Source organism: Struthio camelus, chromosome 2 (assembly GCF_040807025.1).
Source record: "Struthio camelus isolate bStrCam1 chromosome 2, bStrCam1.hap1, whole genome shotgun sequence".
Taxonomy (NCBI): Eukaryota; Metazoa; Chordata; class Aves; order Struthioniformes; family Struthionidae; genus Struthio; species Struthio camelus.
In genome coordinates this window covers 37,202,788-37,229,956 of record NC_090943.1, presented here as the reverse complement: position 1 = coordinate 37,229,956, position 27,169 = coordinate 37,202,788, and the positions used below count along the sequence as shown (strand labels likewise).

At 40.0% G+C, this 27,169-nt stretch overlaps 1 long non-coding RNA gene and 1 other non-coding gene across 3 annotated transcripts; both read right to left on the bottom strand.

The window, feature by feature from the left end:
- LOC104145119 (uncharacterized) lies at positions 1-27,169 on the bottom strand. 2 transcript variants are annotated; one of them, XR_011139641.1, is made up of 6 exons: positions 27,093-27,169; positions 26,771-26,897; positions 20,714-20,752; positions 19,212-19,256; positions 12,290-12,355; positions 1-3,842 (listed from the first exon to the last, which is right to left on the bottom strand). It is a non-coding gene; the product is annotated as an uncharacterized lncRNA (long non-coding RNA). The 2 variants fall into 2 exon arrangements; XR_694254.2 differs by lacking the exon at positions 27,093-27,169 and having other exon boundaries at positions 26,771-27,077.
- LOC138066410 (small nucleolar RNA SNORD93) lies at positions 20,349-20,436 on the bottom strand. The gene has a single exon (XR_011139848.1). It is a non-coding gene; the product is annotated as a small nucleolar RNA SNORD93 (small nucleolar RNA).

Genomic DNA, 27,169 nt, shown 5'->3' with positions numbered 1-27,169 from the left:
ATCCATAGGCTAATTTAGATGCCATGGTACATGGTCTGAATATCCTGGACTCTTATATTAAGAACAACAACGCAGTGAAGCAGAAGGTCAGTGGCTAATCTCCTTTAAGCTTTCAATTATCGCAACAGATTAAATTTCCTTGAGGTTTCAACCCAACCTAATGGAAACATCCATCTTTTTTTTCCTGTGCTGTGCTATAAGCAAGTGCTTGCATGAAACTTTTATTTTGGTGGCTTTCATTACTTGGATGCACAATGTGAAGCATGGTAGGGTTACAATCCAAAGGTCTGGTGCACTTGTGACTCCACCTGAAGTCACTGTATGTGTCCCTCTAACAGTCAGAAGGAAGATGCCTCACAGTGATCCAATTTGACCACATTTGTTAAAGTTCTCTGAAAATCAGCTCACACAGTGGGCAAGTTTTTAGCTAGGACAAACTCTCCTAGCCTTGTCAAAGTCACCTCTTGTAGTCTATACTATATGCAAATCAAAATGTCAAGTCAAATAAAATGCTGAGCATCTACAACAGCAGGCTTTCATATGGAAGATGATGGAAAAAAAGTCAAAAAGGAGGATCAGGGTGCTCACACAGACTGGTTCCTCTAGACTGATATCCAGCAAACGCCCTCAGAAGGAGCATGTCACCAAAAATACTGTCTCTCCTTCAACAGCAAACATAAAACACTTGTATCACTTTTCACATATTGCTGTACTTGTTGGGCAGGTGTACGTGCAAGTTTCATGAATCCTAATGACAAGTCATTAATCTATCCCAATTTTTATTTCTTGGGGAAAATTTCTGTTTCTGTTATATGGACAGTGACAGAATTAACTAAATAAAATTATATGTAACTACACGAAAATTTGGTCCTTCTGCTAAGTACTGTAAGTGGACGTTGACTAACGTAATGCATAGTAAAAGGGAAGTGTTGGTTAGATGCTTAATAAAAACTGATAAAACCTAACTTTTTATACACTACTGTATTGATAAATAAAATGATAGTTTTGCTGTCATGGTTGATCTGTGTTAATTACAGTAATTATGTTTGTGGAGAACAAAATCTACAAAAAGTATATTAAGCATTCAGCACTTAGCCACCTGCCAGTCAAAAAGAAGTCTAGCTAATTTAATGTAACAGTCTATCTTCTTTCTCTTGTAAATTAGTGGTTAATTATACTGTGCAGATACTTGGCCATATGTCACTTGCTCTTGCATAACAACAACGTGCCAAGTTATTGATCATTGTACTAGCTATATCTGAAAACTGTATACCCGGGTGCTAAATACATTACGGAAGTTGCCCGGATTGATTTTCAGTGTTACATAAAAGCAGTCCTCATTCAAAGTGTAGGAATTACAATTAGGCTCGACATCCTATCAGAATCTAACATAAGGGCATTATATTAGTGTGTGAAATCTTTTTTTTTTTTTTTAGCTATTGTTACTTACTGTAAATAGTCCTAAATATAAAACAAAATACCTGAAGTGGCAGAAATATCCACTAGGAGCACGAACAGAATTACTGGGGAAAAAGCTGTTGCCAAGTACAATTTTTTTGTAACTTGTTTTATCTAAGCAGGGCTGTCCCAAACTGAACTGATTTCTCCAGGTATCTGGAAACTGGCTACTTTTAATCCGTAATCCTTGTAATTTTGGTTGCCTACTGAAAAAAAATGGGCAAAATGAGTTGTTTGAAGGGCTGCTGTCTTAGAAGTGCGTTCTCTATTTGGTAATATGCTTGTGTCTGATTTAAAATGCTGCTTAGCAACTAAATGTTTCAAATGTGCCCTTTTAGTGTTCCACAGAAGTTCTTCCTCTACCTCTCCTGATGTATTTTCAGGTCAGAGAACTGGTCTGTGTAGATACAGCTATGACAAATGTGTGTGAGGATGAAGACAAGGCTCTAAACCTGAGAGGCCAATTTTCTGCAGTGCCACAGCCTGAGGCAGCAATTTGCAGACGCTGTGAACTAGAGATAATGGAGTAGCTACTAGAATATTTAAAAAGGACAATAAGGAACATACCCTAGAATATATTATCAGATATTTCTCTGAATTTCCCCTGTGTAGACACTTTTCACCCAGGCAAAATGAGAATAAACCGGAATACAACATTAAATATCCAGCAGGAACGGCAATACAGCAGGGCAGAGAGATAGGCTTAATGCCGCTAACTAGGCTAATTGTAAAGGGGAGGCAGTTTCCAACACAGATCGATTGTGTCTTCCATTTTGCTTCAGACAGCTCAATAACGCATGTCACTCACTCAAAAGTGTGGGGCTTTGTAATGGCAGGAAGACCATTATTAATCCAGTTTATTAGACTGTGTAGCTTGTGATACGCTTCATCATCGTGTTTATGCCCTATTAACTAAAATAAAAGCTCATCAGAAAAGTGAGGCATTTTCTTGAAAAGGAGAACAGATACTATTTTAATTCACAAAATTGTTCCTTTGGTCCTTTGTAGGTAAAAAGAAGTCCAGCTACCTTGAACTAGAGGAGAAAGCACACAATTTAAACATTCATTTATCTATCTATATCTGGAAGCAGGCAGTTAGATCTGTCTAAATATTAGCACTAGCTCTCACATTAATTGAAGATGCAGAAGTGTGGATGGAAAATTAAAGGAAAATTAATGCTTTAGCCATTTAGCTGTGGTCAGAAACGTTTGCTCCAGGAGGACAGCACAGAACTGCTCTGAGTTCAGCAGAGCAGAAGCTTACTGAAAATGTTGAAGTATGCGCAACATAATGAAAATGTCTTCCTGTCTTACCTTAGTTGAATGAGCACAGCATAGTTCAGATACAGTTTTGCTTTGTTACAGCACTGTTTGCATTGATTAATGTTAGGATCTGTAACTCTCTAACAATTATTTTCACTTACCTGAAGCGAAAGTGGATACTGTTTTCTATCCACAAACATCCTGATTTCTGAATTGAGTAAGAGTGCCATAGCTGATGTCCCTGAGGGCAGTATGCTGTCTTTCACAGCTGAATATATGTTTCTACTGTACCTACTTTTGGGAGAGTTACCTTCCCTTCTGTGGGTACACAGTTTCATAAATATACCACTTGCATGCAGCTATTACTTAAAATTGAATAGTTTACTTGTTTTTCCAGGCCAGCATTGTGATACCTCGTGGAACGAGAGCTTCCAACATACGTGAGCTATGTGCTTTCCGTCATGGAGTGCAGATCCAACCATTTTGCTCTGTTTGGTCCTACCTTTTGAGCGCTGGGGATCCAGTTTTGGAGCATCTCTGAGGGTCACTTTTGAGTCATGTGGTGGCTGCTCAAAAACTGCATCACTTGTGTACACCCTCCGAGGCATAAGTGCCCTCTCTCTAAGGAATATTTGTCTGCTGTTAGCCTTTTGTGACTCCCTCTCACCTTGGTCCTCATATGACGCTACAAGCAGCAAAGGTGGGGGACTGAAAGGAATCACCCTGGGGCTCTCTGCTCCAACAGGACAAGATGAATGTGATTTCTGAGAAGCATCTGCGTTTCTTTAAGTGCAGTAATCTATCCAAGAGCTGATGTTCACCAACATCAAACACACTGTTCAGAGCAGCATGCCCAGAAATTTTGGTATTTGCATTGAAAATGTAAGCATCCATACATCACACTTCCTGCGTTTGTCTTTATTTACTTATTCTAGAATTTGCTTTGTCAGGCTAAAATGGAAATACAATTCTATTATTTCCATTTTACTCAGAGATTGAATGTGGTTTTTGCAATATATGTATCTTTCACAAAATTACGTGGATCTAAGCTCTTCCAGACAGCTCTTTTTTGGGGCAGTGGTAGCTCTCTCCATGCAGTTGTTTGTAGACTTAGTTGGAAACTGGAGTGGCAGAAAACGAAGAAATAAGGATAATTTATTAGTGCTGATATTTATATTTCTGGATAGGTAGCTATAATTCCTCTCTGAATATTGCTTAGAGAAGTTATATTTGAAGCACTCTGCGTAAGGAACAATTACTATTTCATATGAAGGAGGGACATGTGCTATCTCAAGTAAACAGTTTTTAAAAAGTGCAAGACAAGTACTAATTCTACTGAAAGCTCACATAGAAGTCACAGCGTTAAGGCTTGACATAAAAGGAATTTATTTCTTTCCATCACATGACAAACTGCGAGCTTTCACAATATGTAGTCTTCTAGCAGGGTTTCTCAAACTTTTTGCATTCCTTCTGAGTTAGAGGAAACTGTTGCTGTAAGGCAAATGAGAACAAACTGCAATTTCTGACCATGGTAAAACTTTACTCTGGAGGGTTGAAACTGTTCCCACTAATTAAAGGTATTCTATAGCTTTAACATCAAGAAATTGATTCAATAACTGCAGTTTCTTCTCTGCTTTTTCTTACTTTTTGTATTTTGCTTGCCAGAACCTTGCCATAACCTTGCAATCTGAGACACACTCGCCTTCTATATAGGGCTGTTTGGGAGCATGAACTTCCCTTCCAAAGAAATGCCAGCGTTTTGAATTGCTTTATTTGTTACTGGGACTTCTGCAAGAAAAATTACGTTGGAAGCACTAGTATAGATCTTTTCTCTGTGTATGTTCTATATAATGTATATGAAAGGAAATAAAAACTGCTGTAATACCAACATTGCAATTAAGTCTGCTTAATTTTGAAATAAAAGTGTCATACGCATTGCTTTAATAGTAAAATACTTTTTCCTTAAAAATGCATTTGAAATCACAGCTTTTCCTGTTGAATGGGTTGATTTTGACAAATATCATATTTTGATGGAAAACTGATTCCTGAAAATTGTTCAAATCAATGCTAATTATATTACTGACTTCTCACTGTTGTACTGAACATCTTGGCTTTTAACATACGCCAATGTCCTGTATATCCTAGTCCTTATATTTTGAGTGACTGCAGCAGTTCTAAATACACTTCCTAAAGCAAATTCTTAGCAGCACTCAGATGTATTTTACCTATTAGGTAATTCTCCTTGAGGAACATACATAAATAGGTTGTGCTGCTCGTCTGTAGCATCTCCTGTTCCATCCTCTGGTCAGTCTTGTCAGCTCCCTAAGATGTCTGTGAATGTAACTGAACTCTTGCCCCTATGATCAAAGATCTACCCATGATGGTTTTTTGCATCACTACTTCACATGAACTTCAAAACAGAATTGTTAAGAGGCACCTATCTCTCAATTAGCTTTTCTCAGATTCATCTCCTGCAGCTAAGTTGGCCAAACTATATTTAACCTACGTATCAGTAGGTGATAAAGTGTCCTTCCCTCTACCACTAGAGTAAAACCCCAAACCCCTTCCCTGCTCTCCTCAGCGAGTGCTTCTACTGGAGCTTCACTTGCAAGCTGGTGCCTGGACCAGCTTCTCTTTTTCTTGGTGATATGGTTACACTGGCTGTTTCATGGGGCTTTCAGGAAGTTGACAGGGTTTGTCAGATGTGCTTGCTTGTTTTTAAACAACCCCCTTTTTGATGACTTCAAAACAGAGCTGTTACACAGCTGGATGAGATCTTTACATTTTTGGTAGTTGCCTATGCAATGCCTCTCATTCAAACTCCTCATTATTGCCTTGCTACCTGCCACAGATGTTGATGATCCTGCACAGAACTGAGCACATGCACATAGGCAGGTGAGAACATCATAGGCACCCATGGCATGGCTGTGAGCATTTGGCTGCTTTCACAGCTTCATTAAACTTTAACAATGTATTGCTCAGGCTCTGTAAATTAGTAACACCTGAATTAAGACTCTTTATCCCTGGTGACAATCTAGGAAACTGATTCTTTGTGCTGGGCTGCTATAACCTGCTTTGTCTGGCAAGGCAGCATCAAAACTCTTGTGGCGGTAAAATATAAGGAGCGTGGTAGGTCCTGAGCTGATGCACAGCCAGTGGAGCAGTTTCTGTCGTCACCCAGGCTAGGCTGTACCTCAAGACTGTTCCCTTGTAGGTACATGATGTCCTACTTCTGACAACTGCTGGTGGCCGCCGTGAGTCAGAGTATCCCTCAGGTCACCTAGCCTGATGACAAATGGTCCAGCTGTGTGAGGGGAATTAGAAAGTTTAAATCTGTTTTTGTACATTACTCCCCTCAGTTTATAATGTACAACCTCTGGGAGATACAGTTCTTGGAAAACCAGGCTCTTTTAGCAGGCTTTTTTTTCCTCCTAGTGTTTACCTTTTGATTTGAGATAAAATATGTGCCAAATAGATACCAAGGCAGAAGCCTGGTAAGCCTTCTAACGTCAGTTGAAAAGTAACAAATTTGGAGTGAAATTCTACTGTTGTTTTTAATCTCTGTAAATGTAGAGGAACTCCAGACAAGACAATTTTGAGACTGCTCTGGATTTAAGATAGCTTGCTTGGGTAGAAAATTTAGATTTTGATGGCAATAGCAAAGCATTTTAATGTTTAGCCCCACGCTTAATTTGTATTTGAAAGCTTTCACATTTATCAGGCCTCTTTGGTTAATACTGCCAGTCATCACTTTCTAAGTAGCATCGATTCCTTAGCGCCTGTCCTCTTTTCCTTCATTTACTGTAAAGCAGTCTGTTAGGCAGTGGTAATCACGTTACTGGTCATGGCAAGCCTGCTAAGTGCAGTGCTGTCAATAAACACTTAGAGAGAGCGGTTCAGGCTATCTCTGGGGACAGTGGAGGCCAACTGGTTGGTGAGCTACCAACTATCTTTCCGCTTTTGGCAGAAGCCCAAGCTAAATTTGTAAGAATATGTAACTGTGTAGGAGCAAACTTCTAAGCTTTTGCTGTGATTAGTGTCTAAGATCAAACAGAACTAGCTCCCAGGTGGCATCTAATGTTTTGTCCTCTCAGTGGATGACTTGTAGTACTTAAGACACTATGGGGTTGTGAGCCTGGGTCTGGGTGACCAGTTCAAGAGAACACGATATGTATTATACAGCGTCTTTTAATGTTACTGCGATATGAGCGAAGAACACTGATACTTGTTTCTCTGTCACATATTTACCGGGGAGCTCAAAAGGTAGAGTAGTTTGCTGCCCTAGCCATGTCGTTCAGAGGACTTGATATGAATCCTGTGAAATGACAATTCCAGATTTCCATGTCTGCATGTTACAGCACAGCCACATTGTAACTGAGCCTTTCTAGCTGTCTCTTTCTCTAGCGCTGTGGCTCGGGATTGGTGTGTGTGGCTGGAAGCCAATATTCAAGTGCTTTACCAGCGTGGAGTTGTATTGCAACTCATGCCAAGTCTATACCATCCTTGTCTCGGGTCAGCACTTTATTTCCTCATTTTCACATAATATTTAAGGATTTAAAGCACACTTTTTTATCCTTTCTCCTTCCCTTTTCCCTCCAAACCTTTGTTCTTCATGTGATTTTCCATGAAATAAACTGTTCTTTAGCAATAACTACTAAAGGATGATTTTATGATTATTTTACTGCAGTAGTACATGCGGGTCCTCAGAAAAGCTTTAACCCCACAGAATGAGATGCTGTACAAGTCCCTGCTTGTAGAGCAAAACAGGTAACTAGAAAAATTTTGGGAGACAAGGAAATGATAATCTATGTACTTGCATATAGACTTACATGCAGTTTTATTATTATGACACAACTAAGAATTAATACAACAGTTAAATGAATGGATCAAGTCATGAAAATCTCTGCCCCCTATGGAGGAGTTATGATATGGACCTCTATATGGAGTGGTGGTTGATTAGCATAACAAGGGGACATTACCATAACACGTACAGAAATCAGTCTGACAAGAGTTCACTGTCAGATCTTATGGAAGTAGAAGGTGGTACATAACTGCAGAATCTTTATTTAAGCAAATTGATTTTAGTGGCTCACACTGATTCTCATATAATTCATTCACCTGCACCCATTGTCTGTTTTACCTTGTTTTCAACATGTGTTTTTGTGATTGGCTAACTGGAAAGGAAAGGCATAGCTGATATGCTGCAACCATTTTGCCATCCTCTTGGTGTTTGGATGCATAGTCTTTTGCTGACAGGTCATCTGTATTGTGACCTTTTCAGAGTGCACATCTTTCAGTCTTGAGATAAACAGAACAGAATATTCTCCTTTGTTACCGATACAGGCCACGCTTTTAACCCACTATTCTGCTGTTCCTGCTGGTGCCTAGACATATCTCCTTTCATACTTCGCTCATGCCAGTCTTGTTATTTCTATTACAAATCTCTACAGCTGTAGATTCATTCCCAGATTCTTGATCCCCTTTTATTAGGTGTTATAGTCTCTCTAGAATATGTCATTTAATGCCACACAGCTGTAAAGTCTTTGACAGCATGCAGAAGAATGCTCTGTTGAAATGTAACCGAAGCTTATCAATGTCAAGTATAAGTATTATACTTAGTGAAAGAAAAATAAAATTTTGGGGGCTCCACCCCCATGTTTATTGAATTACAGACTTATTAAAATGCTGAAGTACATATGAAGTAATTAGAACACCGAGGTGGCTCATATAAACAGCTAGAAAAACAACAAAATTACAGCTGCCAGAAAAACAAATGGAAGACTGAAACCATTTATTTCCTAAGACATGTGCTGGAGGATTTGAACTACTACTGCTGTTAGAGGAAGCTGCTACGCTACATTTATTTCAAGTGGGAGAAAAGGAAACCATTCAATGTTTAAAATCTTCTTGAGTTTTAAAGATTAAATGAAAATACTGGTCTGCAGCAGAGATATTTGGCATAGGTCACTCTCATTTATCTCACCTGGTTATTTAGTATATCTAATTCAACATTAGGACAGTGGGCTGCTAGAGATTCTGAAAGTCAGGGAAGAGCAGCCTAATGCATGCATTCACTGACATTTTTATTCCTACAAATGGGTATGTAAGAGGATACTGTATATCCACTCACCACTTTCATATTTCATTGGTTTTCCTGAGGTCCATTTTTATCTTACTGCATATGGTTGTGCCCAATAATGGACATTATACATGGACAGGAGACTAGATCCTGACTTCACCTTAAAACTTGAAGCTGAGATTTGCTAGTGGTAGTCACTAGGTATGGAGCCAAGAGGGGTGAGTCTGCATTTAGCAGCCAATGTTAGAACATACTACTACTTGATAGTATTAGACACTTTGAAATAGAAGATAGCACAGAATGTGACTAATTAGTCTTTAGTGGTTAGTTATTAAAAAAAAAGGTGATTACTCAAAAACTGACAAGCAGGAGCCTGCAAATTCCTGGCTCTTAGACCTATTCTAGCCATTCAGTATTGGAAGTGGAATCTTGAAATCAGTTTTTTTAGTGACCTTGTTCTTCCTCCTGCAACTGAATTCACTTGTGATATGGAGGCTAAGAAGTTTTTCTTACGTCGCTGACATAAGACAAAGATGCAGATGAAAAGGATATTCTGAAAACTGCAGCTTCCTTGAGCGGAGCAAAAAATTGCAAATGCATTATGCAGTACCTTAAAGTGAACAAATCTGCACTAATCTAATAGTTTATTCCACTGGTTCTATCCACAGTAATGTCTTCCTGAGACAGGTATTTGGACACCCAAAAAGACTTATCACCAGGCCTCTCTCTCAGTGTCTCTTGCCCCAGAGTGACTCAGTATTCCTTAGGAAAAGCATCCTATATAACTGCTCAATCTCTTTTAAAGTAATGATTGATTTCAGATTATTGGGTTTTTAAATTTGAAATATACAAAACCTAGTATAAAAAGGCTGACTGTTTTTGACAAAAATGTGTTAAACTAAATGTGTTCTGTAATACAAGCGGTACTATGTGCTAACAGCACTTTTTGGTAACATATCTGCTCCCTGGTTATACTAGTCAGACCTACTTCCCATCAGAAAAGTGGCAAATTCTGTTTATTTACCTCAAATGATTAATGAACTTCAGCAAGCTGCCTCCAGTGCAAGCAGAAACAAAGCCTATTTTATGTTTTTTTGACAATTGCCTTTGAAAAGGCTAATACAGAAAAAGAAATAAGCAGGACTCAGCTAACGATACATGATATCAGAACAGTATTTTAGGTAAACTGTGGCTGTGAAATCCTAACTAATGCTAGAAGCAGCAGACGAAAGCAGACAAACGTTTTAATTCTACTGAATGAACAGTTCTGATTATATAGTAAATACAGCTCTGGACCTGCATGACAAGAGAAGCGATGTGAAAATTAGACTACGTTTGATATTAAACTAGTTGAGTGTGCAGTGTTAAAGAAAGATGACTATATTAAAAATAAGTTTAACTAAAAGTCAGATAGTGTTCCATTTACCCTGTTTAACCTATTTCTCAGAACAAATGTAGGAGAAAATAAGTTAACAAATGCATTCGAGTTTCCAGTGTCTCTGTGCTTTTGGAGCACGCAATGTGATATGCAGCATCACAGTGCTAACAACGGCCTTTCGAGTTTCCTTAGTCACCTAAGACACGACTTGCACTGAGCACGAGTAGGGAGGGCTGCACCAAGAGTGAAACTGAAGTGGCAGTCTCAGTAAGCCTAGCTGGTTAGAAGGGGAAAAAGGAAGGCAAAACTCAACAAAATTTAACGCCTTCTTTGGACACAACTAGTGCGCCACTTGTCAGACCCACTCAGTAAAATCTTGTCTGGGAGTATAATGAGAAAATTTTATATGTGACATCTGATATCACAAAACTTGTAAAAAACGTCTTTAATAGTTAGAAAAAGTTGCCCTGCAGAATTGAGAACTGAAGTCAGGAACCTTAAGTCTTTACAATATACCAAAGAAGTGCTATTTAAATAGCTTCCCTCTGCCAACTTTATAAAGATAAGAACAATTTATTAATCTATCACTTGGTCTGTTAACACAAGTAGTATAAGAGTGTAGTATACAAGTGCACAAGAGATCTTATGCAATCATAATTTTGCCCAAGCTAGAATTTGTGTTTCTTTTCTGACGTTGAGCTTTATTATGCAGAAAAGTCCACAACTTCTAAATGCATTATAAAAGCATACAACAGATAAAGAAGCAGAAACTACCAAGAAAAAAAAAAGCTCTCTGAACAAGGTTAAGAAGCATTTGTGCAAATGGATATACCTCTAGCTTGGAGCCAACTGGGAGGAAAAAACTCAAATATATGTAAGCCTAGAAGGTACAACAGAAGTTGTAGTGGACTGTTGGATGCTTAAGAATGTCAAGAATGAGACTAGTGTTTAGTCTTTTAAGACAATTTAAGCAGAGTCTATTCACACGTAGTAGACTCCACAAAGTTCTAAAAAAGGACAAAATCACTGGTGTTTTCCTGCTAGACGTTACAATAGTATAAACATGGTTAATTTCCTAAAAGGAGGAAGGAAACTTGAAGACCTATTTAAGGCATCTTAATAGCAGGAGGTTTTAATTTCACGAGATGTAGAAGTATCCTTTCACTGTCATCAGAACTCCCATATTTAAAAATACATTACTAAAGTAACTGATGTATTGTACAAGCTTTATGCATGGAACATTTTGATTCCTTTGATCTTTTTAAATTTAGGTTCCCCTTATCCAAAACGAAGTAGTCTACTTTTTCAATGAAATACTATTTTAGTTTTTGTCACAGGCACAAAACGAGAAGTCCATCTGCCTACAGCAGTAGCTACTGCTCTAAGACAGTTATTTTGCATTACCTGCAACTGCCCATGTAACTGAGTTGGGCCTGCTCAGCAGAACAAACACGAATGTACAGAGCCTTGAGATCTCATGCTTCTGAGGTATTAATATCATTACACCTACATCACAAATATTTTTGAACATTTCATTTATATATTACAAATAAAAGGGAGAGCTGGGTACAAGGGAAAGAGAAGATATGCTGCCTGGGATTGGAATAACAGAAGATCAGCACGGAGGTAGTACCATTCAGTAAAGCCTGTGAAGCTTACAGCATGAAAAACGTCACCTTCCATCTCCAGAGAGCACCAGCTTCTCTGCCCCAAATAACTGTTAACTGTTTTAATTGAAAGACATAATCAGATAACAACTACAAAGGAAAATTCCCCTTTCACTCAGTGTACTGAACAGATGAAAAGTGGTGTAGGGGAACTATTCATTCATTTTTTCCCCATATTCAGGGCATTTGTAACACTAATTTTCCCACATACTTTATTTCACATAACTGCTTCACCAACACTGTTTTTCATTTGTACGTAACATATAAATATGTTTATAGCTTACAAGTTAAGAAAACTTTAATTCAGGAGTACAGAATGGATTTATCTATGCTTTTAACACAAAGATAATTTTATCAAGGAGACTTTGTTAGTTTTTGTCATGGAGCAAAGGTTAAAAAAAAAAAAAAGCCACCTCTAAGCTGGGAAGATGGGCTTGGATTTACCTGGTGGGGAGATGGGTGCTGTCCTCTTGCTGCTGAATGTGCTAGTTCTTCCAATATACTGTACTACTGCAATGAGAAGAAGGAGAATGTTAGTATTGCTGCAAAAGACTGAGAGATGAATTTGAAAAGTAAATGACAGGCCATAGTAAACCTTGTCTGAATGTCCTCCTTGCAAACCTCTGTCTCTGGACTTCTTTTATTGAAGGTTAATCTTAAATGAATTTCTTGAGTTTACAGTAATATGTTTTGGCGTAACTGCCACATTGCTTTAATTTACTTTAAATCACTGACAGATATTTCTGACTCCTATTTTAACATGATTTATCTGGAAATATACCAAAAATGAATAACACAGTAATAGTTTATGCAGTATTTTTGAGTTTAAATTGTAAGTGCCCACTCATTCATATTTTAACATATGGTCTTAAATGTGGTCCTTTTCATCAGAGTCATATGCATCAATGACTAATTCACACTATCAACCAAAATGTCCACAGCAAACTAGCAATAAGAAAAAAGCAAGAAATGCATTGTGCAATGTGCTTGCTCATGCTACGAATGGGAGTTTTTAATATGTAACACCAATATGTACCACCACTCTGTGGTATACGTTATAGAAGTCTTAGGAATGGAAGGCTTCATAATGGAAGGCTCCAGTCTTTCCCAGGAAAACAAAGAACGTAGACTACAGCTAATACATAAAAAATTGGTGTGTTTTTATAATTTAAAAAGCTGTTAGAATGGGTACTGACCTGCTAGGCAGCATAGAAAGAAAACAGAATAAATATATTTACAAAATAAAATTACAGTGGCTGTATTTAGCTATTCAACCTAGTGTCAGTGAAGGAGGGTATTTAACGATGAGTCACATGAATCCCATGAACGGTATTGACAATAAGTACAGTAAATAGAGTGGCCTTGGTGTACTTCCATTTACAAAAAGCCTAAAGTTCCTCTTGTAATTTGAAATCCTAGTAATTAAAGATGAGGGAAAGGGAGAACAGCCTACTAGGGCCTCTTAATCCTTCATCTATATGCAAATTGTTTTTTTTAACCATACATTTCCTAGTACTGTGATTGGAATGGTTTTAAAGGTCTACAAAGACAAGCTTTCCAGTCCTTGAAGAGACTGTTACTGAATGATAAACACACACACAATGCAGAGTACTTGTTTTAATAATAAAATACTATTTTAATGAAGATCCTTGGTCATCTGATCTGATTGTCACCTAGCTTCTTGAGGGGAATATTCTCGTTTCAGAGCAGGGTTAGCCGCTGGTTTCCTGAGCTCTATGACCTGAGATACCTCATCTATTTCATTAATGTAAGATCCTCAGCTGCAGCAGTTTGAGCTGCTATTGATCATTTATATGATGTTTATGACAGTCAGGCCTGTCATAGGTTATTTATGCAAGAGATATGTTTGAGTACTGGCCTAGATCTCAGAAATTTGGATTTTATTCTTGCCTCTGCAGGTCATTGAGACAGATAACTTGCCAGTCTGCCTCTCTACTCCTCAGTTTCTTCATCTACAAAACGGGCATAATGATCTCTATTAGCTTTTAAAAACTGTTTTAAGATATACATGATAAATTATTAAGCAGTGTGGATTCGCTCCTTTGAATAACACACAGCTGTTAATACACTGACTCATCCACTTCCCTATTAGCCTCTTTATTTAAACATTCACTGTTCTTACTCTGACATAGCAAAACACTCATTTTCTCAAAGCTGCATTTGAAAAGAAGCTTTTATACTGCACAAGTGTAATTAGAATAGTAGAAAACTAGTGAGATTGCTATCAGCTTTGAGCTCGATGGATTATCTGTTATTTTAAATTCATGTAACTGAGAGTAACCAAAATTGCTTCCAGTTCAAGTCTGCCCTCCACTGGCTTTCATGAAACACTGCTGATACGTTTTGGATCAATAATGTCTTTTGCAATGGAGAAGAGGAACTAGATTAAGAGAAGCTAGCATCTTTTGTTTATTTTTATAGTAGCAATGTAATCTGTAAATTTCTGCTTAGTCTTATCTAGCTTCTCTAGCAGATTCTTGTTCTTCAGGTTTTCAAAAGCCCATCAGCTTATCATTCATCTCACAGTTCTTGGAACCAACATACAGCATGGGAAGTAACCATTCTGCACATGGTTTTAAAGTCATTTAATAGAAGGAAGATATAAGAAAATATTTTGTTATGATACAACTAACAATTCCAACATATAGTGTCACATGTACCAGTCAAGTACTAAAATCCTAAAAGCAATCAGTATTAATGTAGTCTAGTATTCTGTCACCAGAAGCAGTCTTTCCACCTAACATATGAAAGCAAAGAAGATAAACTTTTATTACTGTGTTTATTTTAGAGAGAACTTTCCATCCCAAATTCCATATGCAAATAACTCATCTGGGAGGGTCTGGGAGCCCAGGTCGTTTTCTCCTCAATCTTGCCTGGGAGGGGAAAGGATGGGAGGAGGAGTAGACGAGTTTTCCAAGTTAACAGCTGGCTGCACCACTAGTGTTGGCAACAGGGCTTTGGTTTCTATGACCATGGGACCCTGTTTGAAGATCAACAGCTGATGGGGAGAGATGGGATCCACCTTACCAAGCAGGGCAGGCGCGTCTTTGCTCACAGATTGGCCAGCCTGGTAAGGAGGGCTTTAAACTAGGCAAGATGGGGGAAGGGGAGCAGTATAGTGGCAGGGGAGTCAGTAAAACACCGCTCAAGTCAGGATGCCTCCAGCGGGTGCATACAGCCAGGGGAGACAGCACGGGACATGGCTATGGAGGATCCTCTTGCACCTCTCCTGGGAAGCTTACATGCTTGACTGGCTCTCTCAAATGCCTGTATACCAATGCACGCAGCATGGGGAAGAAACAGGAAGAGTTAAGAGATCTGTGTGTGGTTGCAGGGCCATGATCTCATTGCGGTTACAGAGACATGGTGGGATAGTTCACATGACTGGGATGCTGTCATGGATGGCTATGTGCTTTTTAGGAAAGACAGGCCAGGAAGGCGAGGTGGTGGAGTTGCTCTTTATGTGAGGGAGCAGCTAGAATGTGTGGAGCTCTGCCTCGGGGTGGATGAAGAGCAAGTGGAGAGCCTATGGGTAAGGACTAAAGGGCAGGCTAACATGGGTGACACGGTGGTGGGGGGTTTACTACAGACCACCTGATCAGGAAGAAGTCGTCGATGAGGCCTTCTACAGACAGCTGGAAGTAGCCTCACGATCACAGGCCCTGGTTCTCATGGGAGACTTCAACCACCCTGACATCTGTTGGGAAGACAGCACAGCTAGGCACAAACAGTCAAAGAGGTTCCTGCAAAGCACTGATGATAATTTCTTGACCCAGGTGGTGGAGACGCCAACGAGGAGAGGTGCAATGCTAGACCTTGTACTAACGAACAAAGAAGGTCTAGTTGGAGAGGTGAAGGTTGGGGGCAGCCTTGGCTGCAGTGACCATGAGATGGTGGAGTTCAGGATCCTACGAGGAGGGAGCAGGGCAATGAGTAGGGTTGCAACGCTGGACTTCAGGAGAGCTGACTTTGGCCTCTTCAGGGACCTACTTAGGGGAATCTCCTGGGGTAGGGCCCTAGAAGGAAGAGGGGTCCAAGACAGCTGGTTAATAGTCAAGCATCACCTCCTCCAGGCTCAAGAGCAGTGCATCCCTCTGAGTAAGAAGTCCAGCAAAGCGGATTCAGCAGGAGACCTGCATGGATGAGCAAGGAACTCCTGGCCAAACTCCAACAGAAGAAGGAAGCACACAGAACGTGGAAAAGGGGACAGGCCACTTGGGAGGAATACAGGGACATTGTCAGAGCCTGCAGGGAAGCGACAAGGAAGGCTAAGGCCCAGCTGGAATTAAATCTGGCAAGGGATGTCAAGGACAACAAGAAGGGGTGCTTCAAATACATCAGTAGCAAAAGGAAGACTAGGGAAAACTTCGGCCCGCTGCTGAATGGGGCGGGTGCCCTGGTAACAAAGGATATACAGAAGGCAGAGTTATTGAATGCCTTCTTTGCTTCAGTCTTCACTGCTAAGGCCAGCCCTCAGGAATTCCAGACCTTGGAGACAAGAGAGGAAGGCTGGAGAAAGGAAGACTCTCCCTTGGTGCAGGAGGATCGGGTTAGAGATCTTTTGTCCAAACTTGACATCCATAAATCCATGGGCCCCGATGGGATGCACCCACGAGTGCTGAGGGAGCTGGCGGATGTTATCGCTTGGCCACTCTCCATCATCTTGGAAAGGTCCTGGAGATCAGGAGAGGTGCCTGAGCACTGGAAGAAAGCCAATGTCACCCCAGTCTTCCAAAAGGGCAAGAAGGAGGAGCCAGGAAACTACAGGCCTGTCGGCCTCACCTCCATCCCCGGAAAGCGGATGGAACAGCTCCTCCTGGAGGTCATCACTAAGCATCTGGAGGACAAGAAGGTGATCAGGAGTAGTCAGCATGGATTCACCAAAGGGAAATCATGCTTGACCAATCTGATAGCCTTCTCTGATGGGATGACTGGCTGGGTAGATGAGGGCAGAGCAGTGGATGTTGTCTACCTGGACTTCAGCAAGGCTTTGGACACTGTCTCCCATCATATCCTCCTAGGTAAACTCAAGAAGTGTGGGTTGCATGAGTGGCCAGTGAGGTGGATTGAGAACTGGCTGGATGGCAGAGCTCAGGGGGTTGTGGTCAGTGGTGCAGAGTCAAGTTGGAGGCCTGTGGCTAGCGGTGTCCCCCAGGGGTCAGTCCTGGGTCCAGTCTTGTTCAATGTATTCATCAATGACCTGGAGGAAGGGACAGAGTGCACCCTCTGCAAGTTTGCTGATGATACTAAACTGGGGGGAGTGCCTAACACACCAGAAGACTGTGCTGCCATTCAGAGGGACCTGGACAGGCTGGAGTGGTGGGCGGAGAGGAACCTCCTGAAGTTCAACAAAGGCAAGTGCAAGGTCCTGCACCTAGGGAGGAATAACCCCATGCACCAGGACAGGCTGGGGGTTGACCTGCTGGAAAGTAGCTCTGCAGAAAAGGACCTGGGAGTCCTGGTGGACAAGTTGACCATGAGCCAGCAGTGTGCCCTTGTGGCCAAGAAGGCCAATGGTCTCCTGAGATGCATTAGGCAGAGTGTTGCCAGCAGGTGGAGGGAGGTGATCCTGCCCCTCTCCTCAGCCCTGGGGAGGCCTCACCTGGAGTACTGTGTCCGGTTCTGGGCTCCCCACTACAAGAGAGAGAGTACATGGTGCTACTGGAGAGTCCAGCGGAGGGCTACAAAGATGATGAAGGGACTGGAGCATCTCTCCTATGAAGAAAGGCTGCGAGAGCTGGGCCTGTTCAGCCTGGAGAAGAGAAGACTGAGAGGCGATCTCATAAACGTGTACAAGTATCTGAAGGGGGAGTGTCAAGAGGATGAGGCCAGCCTCTTCTCCGTGCTGCCCAGCAACAGGACAAGAGGCAATGGGCAGAAACTGAACCACAGGAAGTTCCATCTGAACCTGAGGAAGAACAACTTTACTGTGAGGGTAACAGAACACTGGAACAGGTTGCCCAGAGAGGTTGTGGAGTCTCCTTCGCTGGAGATATTCAAAACCCATCTGGGTGCGATCCTGGGAAATATGCTCTAGAGGACCCTGCTTGAGGTTGGACTAGATGATCTCCAGAGGTCCCTTCCAACCTAAATCATTCTGTGATCTCTTAAGTCACAAGGACTCATTTTCCTTTCTATATTTGAAGTAGGAAGGTAACTGAAAAAAGCTGTCTTGGTGATACTTACATAGATTCGTCTAGTATAACTGCAACCACAAGGTAACATTTGTGTCTGGAGTACAAAATTTGTAACATCACACAGTGGAGGATGTGATCAAGCTGAAAAGCCTCTGGTTTATCTATCCTGTCATCTTTACAGCTAATTATACATAATCACAGCTCATCTTTTGTGACTGCTACCTAAACCTATAGTGAAGGAGAAAAATGTGGTTTCTTCAGATGTGTACTTAATATACACTAGGAAAAAAAAAGGAAAGGAAAGGACAAAAGTGCTAGAGAAAGGTCATTGTGGTCTATGCATTACTGGAAACAGTCTAAGAGAAGCTTACAGATATGTGAAGCAGGGTTCTATAAAGAGAGAAGCTATGCTCTTGTGACTAGTTGGCAATAGTTTAAAATTATTAAAATCTAAAAATGTGTCTGGGCTAAATATGGCATATGATTATGCTCAAATAAACAAAAGCTAGAAAAAAAATTATGTATGAAAGACAAAAGAGACTAGACACTTTAAGAAATTGATATATTTTAGTACAATAGTGAAAATTTCTTTAGCCAAGAGTTGTACTTCATTTAATCCTGATAGCACTAAACATGACTTGCAGAGGAAGAAAAAGGATTTCCCTGATAATCATCTCATATCTATGAGAAACCTTAATTACTCCTAATTATCATACCAAATTACTGATTCTGATCTTCCCTGTGCTGAACTAAAAGAATTTTTACACTGAAATCTGAACTACTGAAAGGTGAAAAATAAAGACAGTACATAAATGCTTGATACTTTTGTTAATACTGGTTCAACTTCAAGTTCTGAAAGACAGTCTGGAACACCATCCTTAGTAGGAAGCTTATGCAATGCCTAAGAGTAGACTGTTTCTCTCCTTGCAGGTCATCTTTAAGCCATGCTTAATTAGGAATATGACAAAAGCTTTGTCCTTAAACTCATGAAGACAATTCACCCAAAGTGAATTTCTTCTAATAAGAAAATATTTTATAATAAATCTAAGTTTTTAAATATATCTAAATATATTTTAAAATAAGTCTAAAATAACTAATTTGTTCAACATTTAGATATACTGCGAGAGATTCAGTTACATGTATATCTGACACACTTACTTTGTTGACTGGATAATCCTATTTAAGTTCTAAGAATATATGATTTTTACCTTTCCTGAGGTGCTCTGGACTCCTCTGCAACTGAATTCTGTAATCTGCACAAGATGAGTTGTCAGAAGCTATTATAATGACAGCACTAAAACATAGACTTTATTTGAAATAAGAATTAAAGCTATGCTTATAAACAATATTTAATTATTTTTTTTTAATCCTCATTTTAAATAACATCCTTCCTGTTTTGGAGGAACCAGAGGAAATGGACGGATACTTAGGGACACATACAATAACCCAAAATGTTCAATTTCGTTCAAGATACAAAACGAAACAAATTCACCTTGTAGCAGAAAGCCTATCCAGACCTGTTCCAGATCCATTTGGAATATTTCAACTCTGAGGTCCTTCTTTTTGCTTTACTATTTGCTTTTTGTTTGCTTATTATCAGCAGATAATTAGCAGTGTGTTTCATTCATTGGCTATTGTATACATTTCTTGTGTAGAGTCTAAAAGGGTATGTTTAAAAGCATCATCCTAAATCACTGAAGCTACCGCTGTGCAGCAATTAGTTATGATTTTCAAATACCTCATTGTGAGAAAGAGTTCTTTTTAGCATCATACTTATTTTTTGCAGCTATTAAGGCAAGACTGGTACAACAACAGTTCACTGAAGGAAGAAAGCTGAATGTGGAGTTTAATTAGAATTCTCCTTTTTTTAAATGCTTCAATTCCATGTTTCATAATAACAAAGAGAAACATTTTATTTTTATATGCAATGCTGTCAACAGATGCAAAGACTTATATTCTCAGTTTTGTTTTTTAAGGTTGTATAACCTTAATACAATATACAAGGTTTGAAAGTGGTATAAAAACAGGTATACTGAGAACAAAGACTGTTTTGGGAATCAGAATATATCCACTGTTTTCCTGATCTTATTTCTATCACAGAAACAATTGCCTAAAACACGTGTCCTTTAAATCCTGTAAAATCTTAACAGACGTATGCTGTTACAATAATGTATTCTTCAGTATCAGAAATCTAGTTTTCTAGATTTGCTGACGATTAAAAAGTTTACATTTAAATATACTTAATGTCTTTCTGAAGCTATTGAAACCTTCACTGCTCAGGTGCTAAAAAGAATGCTCAATTTAAAAACAAAGAACAAAGAATGAGTAAATATGGATATTAGTTCTGGCCTCAGAAAATCCTTTAATCCATCAGAGTTACGCATATCACTGTACGTATGCAAGCAATCAGATTATTGTTTTCATCCTTGGCCAAATATCCCAATCACAAAAATGCACTTCTAAAAAGTATTACATTTTTAGAGTAATTACTTATAGTGAAAGGTCGCAGTATCTTTAACACTTCATTTTCATTACTCAACAAAGATGGGGAGAATAGGAAAGTCAAGTTTAATTTTAATTAGATTAAAATTAAAAATTATATTAAAATTAAAATTGTGCCGCAGACAATATTCAATTTCCAAGTACAACAGTGGCTCTTCTCAAAGGTGTCCGAAAGCATATGATGAGGTTTTGCTGAATGTGGTCTTACCTCGTCAGATTGCTACTTCTCTTTCATTGCCCTCAGAAGCTGTAATGAAAAATAATGACATTATACATTGTCTTTGCACTCAACTTCATATGAAATGCTTAGTTTCAATGTACTGTTAAATAAATGACTAGTATTCTTATTGTATTAAATATGCAAAATTACTACACTTTGCTTTTTTTTGTTTCTACCCCTCACTGTTCTGTAGTCTCTGAATCTTTTGAAATTATGGTAAATGCAAAAACTGACGCATATTCATCTCCAAGTAATCGAGCTCTTACAACAGCCAAGAGAAAGAGACATTGCAGAATTCTGACATTTCCCAAACAGCACCTTAACCTTAATCTTTTTTATTTTGACTGTAGTGCTTTCCCTCTCTTTTTGTCTCTTTGTGAAATGTGATCTCTACAAACTGATAAGGAACATTTTCCAGATCAGTGCTGCTGCAAAATGTTTGGAATTTATTGGACTAAATGAATGGGAATATTCAATCGGAATGGAAAAAGGGCCATCATTACTAGACAACAATAAAAATAGGTAGTTCAGTCATAATAATAAAGTAAAATAGAAAGTGTAGTGATAATACACTACCAGTTTCAGCCTGTAATATAAGTCTGCTAAATACCTCTTGCTTCCTTATGTTCTTGTATTGCTTATAGTGATTTACAGTTAATTTCCAAATACGAAGCATCTACTAAAGTATCTTTAAAATGTAAGTTCCTCCTACATAGGGTCAAGCTAAAACTGCATTTCAAAGTAGATGAATTTAACGCAGTTTCTTGACAGTAAATTGAAGGGGGAATCTCAAAAGCAAGAGTGCTAAGTGGGTAATGAAGTATCGAGGGATTTCCTATGTAGAGTATTGTTAGAGAAGGAAACTAGCCGATTTAGCTTCAGCTTAGCCTAAGTCTGACTTTTGCTTAGCATAAGTGCCTAAAGTAGATGAAGCCTGCAGGCCTCAAGGCTGAACTGTCAATTAACTCGAGAAACACTGCCAACGATATAACATTGCCAGCGATGTAACTGCAAAATCAATTAAAACCAGCTAATAAAGATACAAAACAGCTAATGAGGATACAAAGTAGAATGCAGGAGACAAGATGGGATGCACCTGGGTTGTGGTTGACCTTTGAGAAGATAAGGGAGCGTGGGAAACAAGAACATGGCAACCAGCCTGGGAGGAAGGTCAAGACCAGACAGAAGGAGAGAGACCACTGACTCAGTAAAGAAGACTGGAGGAGACCTTCACTGGTAGGCAGAGAAATAAAACTGTAAAGGGTATAATTGCCTCAGAATTTCTTTGTTCAGGGTCCCTTCTCAGAGGCACCCAGCTCAAGATGTTAACTATGCTGTACTGTCATTTAAATAATTAATTAATTCTGCTGCTATATGTGTGTGAGACTCTGCTCCTCAGAAACCTAGGGTCCAGCCGTTCCCATAACAAGTATACAGTGTCAGCTACTGGGGAAACAAGGCCGAGTGAAGTGAGGGGCTCTGTTTTGGCAGCTAGTGGGTACCACGGGTCATAGGGCCCCTGTGCTTGGGTGCCAGCTACAGGGGAGGGGGTGAAGTGCTTCATGTTTATATTTTCACCTAACCTCGTAGGTCTATGTGTGTGTGAATCACTAGCAACCTTCAAGCTGCACTAGCCAGTGAGTAGGAGGCCTAGACTCTGCACAGGGCTATTAGATGGGCAGAGGGCATGTGCCGATAGTCAAAGGATCTGAGAGTGCAGGGGTGCCTGTAAGACAAGCAGGTGAGTGCATGCATCTGTTTGCTCACAAGCATCAAGCGGGTCTAGCCACCAAGGAGATCCATAGAGCAGGTTAAGAGCCCAGGATCTGGGCAGGGATATTAGATGGATAGAGGGGCCATACTGATATGCAACATGTCCTATGGCCTATGTCCATGTTTGTGAATCTAGAGAGTGAGGACACACACTTTCGCTAGTCAACTTCAATCCTGATCAGCTGGAGAAGCAGAATGTGGGACTTGGCTGTCTGTATTTATGTTTTATTGGAGTTCTGGTGGTGGTACATGAGTGTCGCTGAAGACAGCACCCTGTTTGTAGCAGCCTGTGTGGGGCGGTGTTTTACACACTCCATCACACTACTGGTTAAACCTGAAAATGGGAAAGCAGTGGGACAGGAAGATCCCCACCCAGGTCTCCGGGCCCACAGGGTTGGGCTCCAGCAGCCAGGCAGGGAGAATCCCTGAATCCTGGAGTCTGCCAGAGGCAGTGGCCCCTATAACATCCCTTATCAGAATGAACTTTGTTTCATTTGCCTATCAAATGCTCAATTTGTACACTTCTAAGCTACAGCATTAACATTTCTTTGCCCTGCTTCTCTTTCAAACCAAATGAATTTTGATGCTATTAGTTTCCTAGTTTTGATGGTTATATAAAGCAAATATTCTACCGTCTTTTAGCCAAACATTAAAATTAGCAGACATGAGAAATGAGATCTATCAAGGAAAGTTTCTGTGTTCAGAAAACTTTTCCTTGCCTTGATGTGAAGGAAAAGAGAGGGCAAGGAGCTAGTACACACACACGGCATGCTTCTGTGAATAGCCTTTCTTAAGAATATCCACAACAAGAGCATATTGTATCATATGTGACACTGCTAAACCAATTTCAGCTCAAAGGGGACAGAGCTGTTTAACCATTTGGATCAGATGTTTAGTATGTTTCACCTTCCGAACCTCACTTCTGCTAAACTTGCATTAAGTCTGAGGAAAATACATTTCAAATGTAATTCCAGTATAGCTGGGTCACACTTTATCATGATATTTCAGAAGGGATTAATCACGAGCAGTGTGCTGTAATGAACAGTTGTTTTTACCTATTTAGAAAGAATAAACTGTGCACAGTAACTACACTTGGAAACAGATGTGATTCGGTCCATTCAATATAAACTCAGAAATAGGTTCCTGCAGCAACCCCTACTCTTCCTTCACAAAGGGCAGAAAGGAAATCTGCAAGGTATGTTAGTTTTGTTTCTGTAGTATTTTTTGCTTTTATTTCTCGACTAAATCCCCAGGAACTCCAGCTACCTGCTTAGTAGCAGGTAAGAACCCACTCCTCATGGAAAGCTTCAGGATTTGATTAAAAGATCGTAACTCTCTGAAACTTCTTGTCAAAATATCCCAGACATCAGCCAGCTATTAAGTTACTTCCCAACAAACAAATCGACCCTTCACTGAACACTTCATCCATATGAAAATTTTTCATCTGTTTAAAAATTCTGAGTAATTCAGACAGGGCTACAAGCAAACAGTACTTAAAAGAAATACCTTCTGTTCATCCACTTGGAAGCTCAGAATTCTGTCACTGCATGTTATTAAATAGGTAGAGATGTATGGCAATGACATCAGCAAAAGGACATTGTGTGTACTATTCAGTATGAATAATTTTCTATGCAGGGACTAGCAGAGCTGTCTGTATTAATTCTTAAGGAAACAACCATGACATCTCTGTTAAACAAGCAGAGAAAATAAAACATCTGAACCAGAAACTATTGCAAAATTCTGTATTAAATCCAGAACCACCATAAAATCCCATAAAACGCTGATTGTGCAGCTCTGATAGGCAAGGAGTAGAAAGATCTAAATTATTCATGCTACTCAATGGCAACAGAGATGGGATTTGCAAAAGAGGTGACACATGGCACTATACTACAGGATTCACAACTTTTAAAGAATATTTTAGAAAAGTTGTTCTCCCTGGGAAGGGAGATGCCCCTTTTACATTTAAGATGACATGCCATTACTTACAAATGAATGTGTCTCTCACACTACGGTACTTCAGAACAAGAAAATAGGAATATGAATAAACTACCAAACCCTACAGAGATGTACTTTGATTTATAAATTCTCCACATTATGCTTAAATTTGGTAGAACTCTACAGTGTCTACAGTCAGTAATATATTCTGAGATGAGATAAGATTTGCTCTTTGTATTTTTGACATTTTTCATGTTTGCACAGTTCTACTCATGATTACTAGATTGAAAGGTTTGGTAACAGTGATACACCTAGAAACTGAAAGTTAATGAAATCCTATGGATAGAAAGACTCATTACACCAACCTAATTTTAGAATTATCAGCTTTAATAGAAGACTGTCTCTGAAAAAATTTATGTCTAGTTATATGGCACTCAATTTCAGGAGTGCAGACATAGCAAACCACTGACCTACAAGTACCAAGCTAGATAGATATGACAGAGTAGAAATGTGTGACCACATTGGTAAGTTCACATTTAACACCAACCAGAAAGAAGCAATAGATAACCAGCACTTCAGAGACAGCTCTGTCTTTTATGGGTGAATTATTTATGTTATTAGTTACCCAAGACTGTAAGAGAAAAGCTTTCATTTGTAAGTTCCACAAATTCTAGATTTATTCCTAGAAGTATTAAATTAATACAGGGGCACTATTCTGAGCTAACTAAATCTTGATTGCTAAACAACAGACTGGCAAAAGCCCTGACTGCAAGACGATATTAGGAACACCTTGCTTGCTGTAATAAAATGATGAAATCTAGCCAGAATTTTTGTATCCATTCCAGAGGCTTGCTATGGAAAAAATAGAATAAGGTGAAACTGACCATTGGAAAACTGCATCAAGCACAGCTAACCACCTTGCAAAGTCAATCAACATGACATGTGCTTCCATGAGTAGCATTATCTGGAGTACATTTTGTTGGCCCCTAATGGCTGAGAAGGCATAGGGACAACATGACGTATGATACATATGTTATATGTGATCTGTTATAAAGGCATACTATTTTCTGTAGCCTCAGAGTCCAAGCTTCATACTGATGTTCATCTACTGATGAACTAGAGCACTGGTGTCTAACCTTTCTTCAGGGATAACTACTTAGTTTATTACGAAGCCACTGGCAGACTCTAAGCCTCAGCTCTGTCTATCAGATATCATCAGATATGTGAGTTACATTACTAGAAATACTGATATATCTCATTATGTGTCTGAGGCATTATGTATCTGATGCATACACATTGGCTCACAGGAGGAAAGACTATGCATTCTGTAACACGATAGCATGTTTGTGCCAGCACAGCACCAAATATCCTTTGCTCCCCCACATTTTGATTATGGAAGAAAATTAGAAGGTGCCAAAAGCAAGCTGTGGGCCACTACAGTCATTCATATGGCCTGCAGCTTGCTACCTGTCTGCACCTGGAAAGCAAGGACCAGGCAAGGACCATGTAGGTCATATCTGAATGGCAGAATGAGCATCCATGCATTAGAAAGTGAAGAAAGGGGTATTTATTTATTATGCCCCTGGAATTTTTTGGGGCTCTAAAAGCACTGACATTTTGCTAACATTACCAAAGAGCTGTGGAACTATAAGTAATTGTCTTAAGCAAGTAGATACACGATATACAGAACTTTAACTGTGTTCAGTCATTAAAACACGGTTGTGAACAAAATTGAGTGGACTTCTGCACTGTCATCAGGAGTGATTTCCCTGGTGGAAAGAACTTTGAACAAAGTTACTATCTGCAATTAAACTCCCTCCAAACTATTAGGACAGGATTTTGTTCCTGAGTTAACAGACTTGATATAGACTGCCAACATTAAGTAACAGTGCTGACACTTTAGTAATATTAAGAACCTGAAGATCTGGATCTGCCGTTATGGCAAAGGGCAACGGACTACAAGAGACAAAGGAAACATAGTGCAGACACGAAATAACTGGCTGAGTCAGTAGCTCAGATACCACATGGTAAGATGTCCCATAAGTAGTGGTGCCAGACGAGACTGGCCGCTAAAGCGGTGCGAGAAGTTCTTGCAGAGCCCAGACACACTCATTTAGAAGTTAGAAAATACACTGTCTCAGTACCTAACCGGGCTCTGAACTTGGAAAGACAAGAAGCCTGAATTTCTGTATCAGCATTTTCAGATATTCGGTCTAAAAGGAAGTCTTTCTGGTTGACCTTCCAGCCCCCCGAGCTCCACGCGTCCACGGACGGAGCACATCACACAGCCGGGGACCGGGGGCAGAGGAAGGTTCTCCATTTCACTCCGCAACTTACGTTTTTCTTAGCACACCGTCTCCTTATGCCAACGAGTTATGAAGGATCTCGCCACCTTGCACTCACCAAAAGACATTCCCCAGCTTTCAGAGGCGGCGAGCAAAGCTCCAGCATACCTCGAGACCTCCTGAGAATAAATAATAAATAAACACAAAAAGCCCTACAAGGTAAACGAGGAAAAACCCCTAGATTTTACCGTTCTTGGTAACCCCATCATCCTCGGGCCAAGGCTACAAGGCCGGCGGCTGGCCCGAGCCCCTGCCCTCCGGCGCGGCGCGGGGGGGGGGGGGGGGGCAGCCTGCCGCGGGTGGTGGGTCCCCACCCGGCCGCCGGGGGCCCCACGGCGCTGACAAGCCGAGCCAGCCCCACCGCCTCCATTTCCTCGTCCGCCTCGCCGAA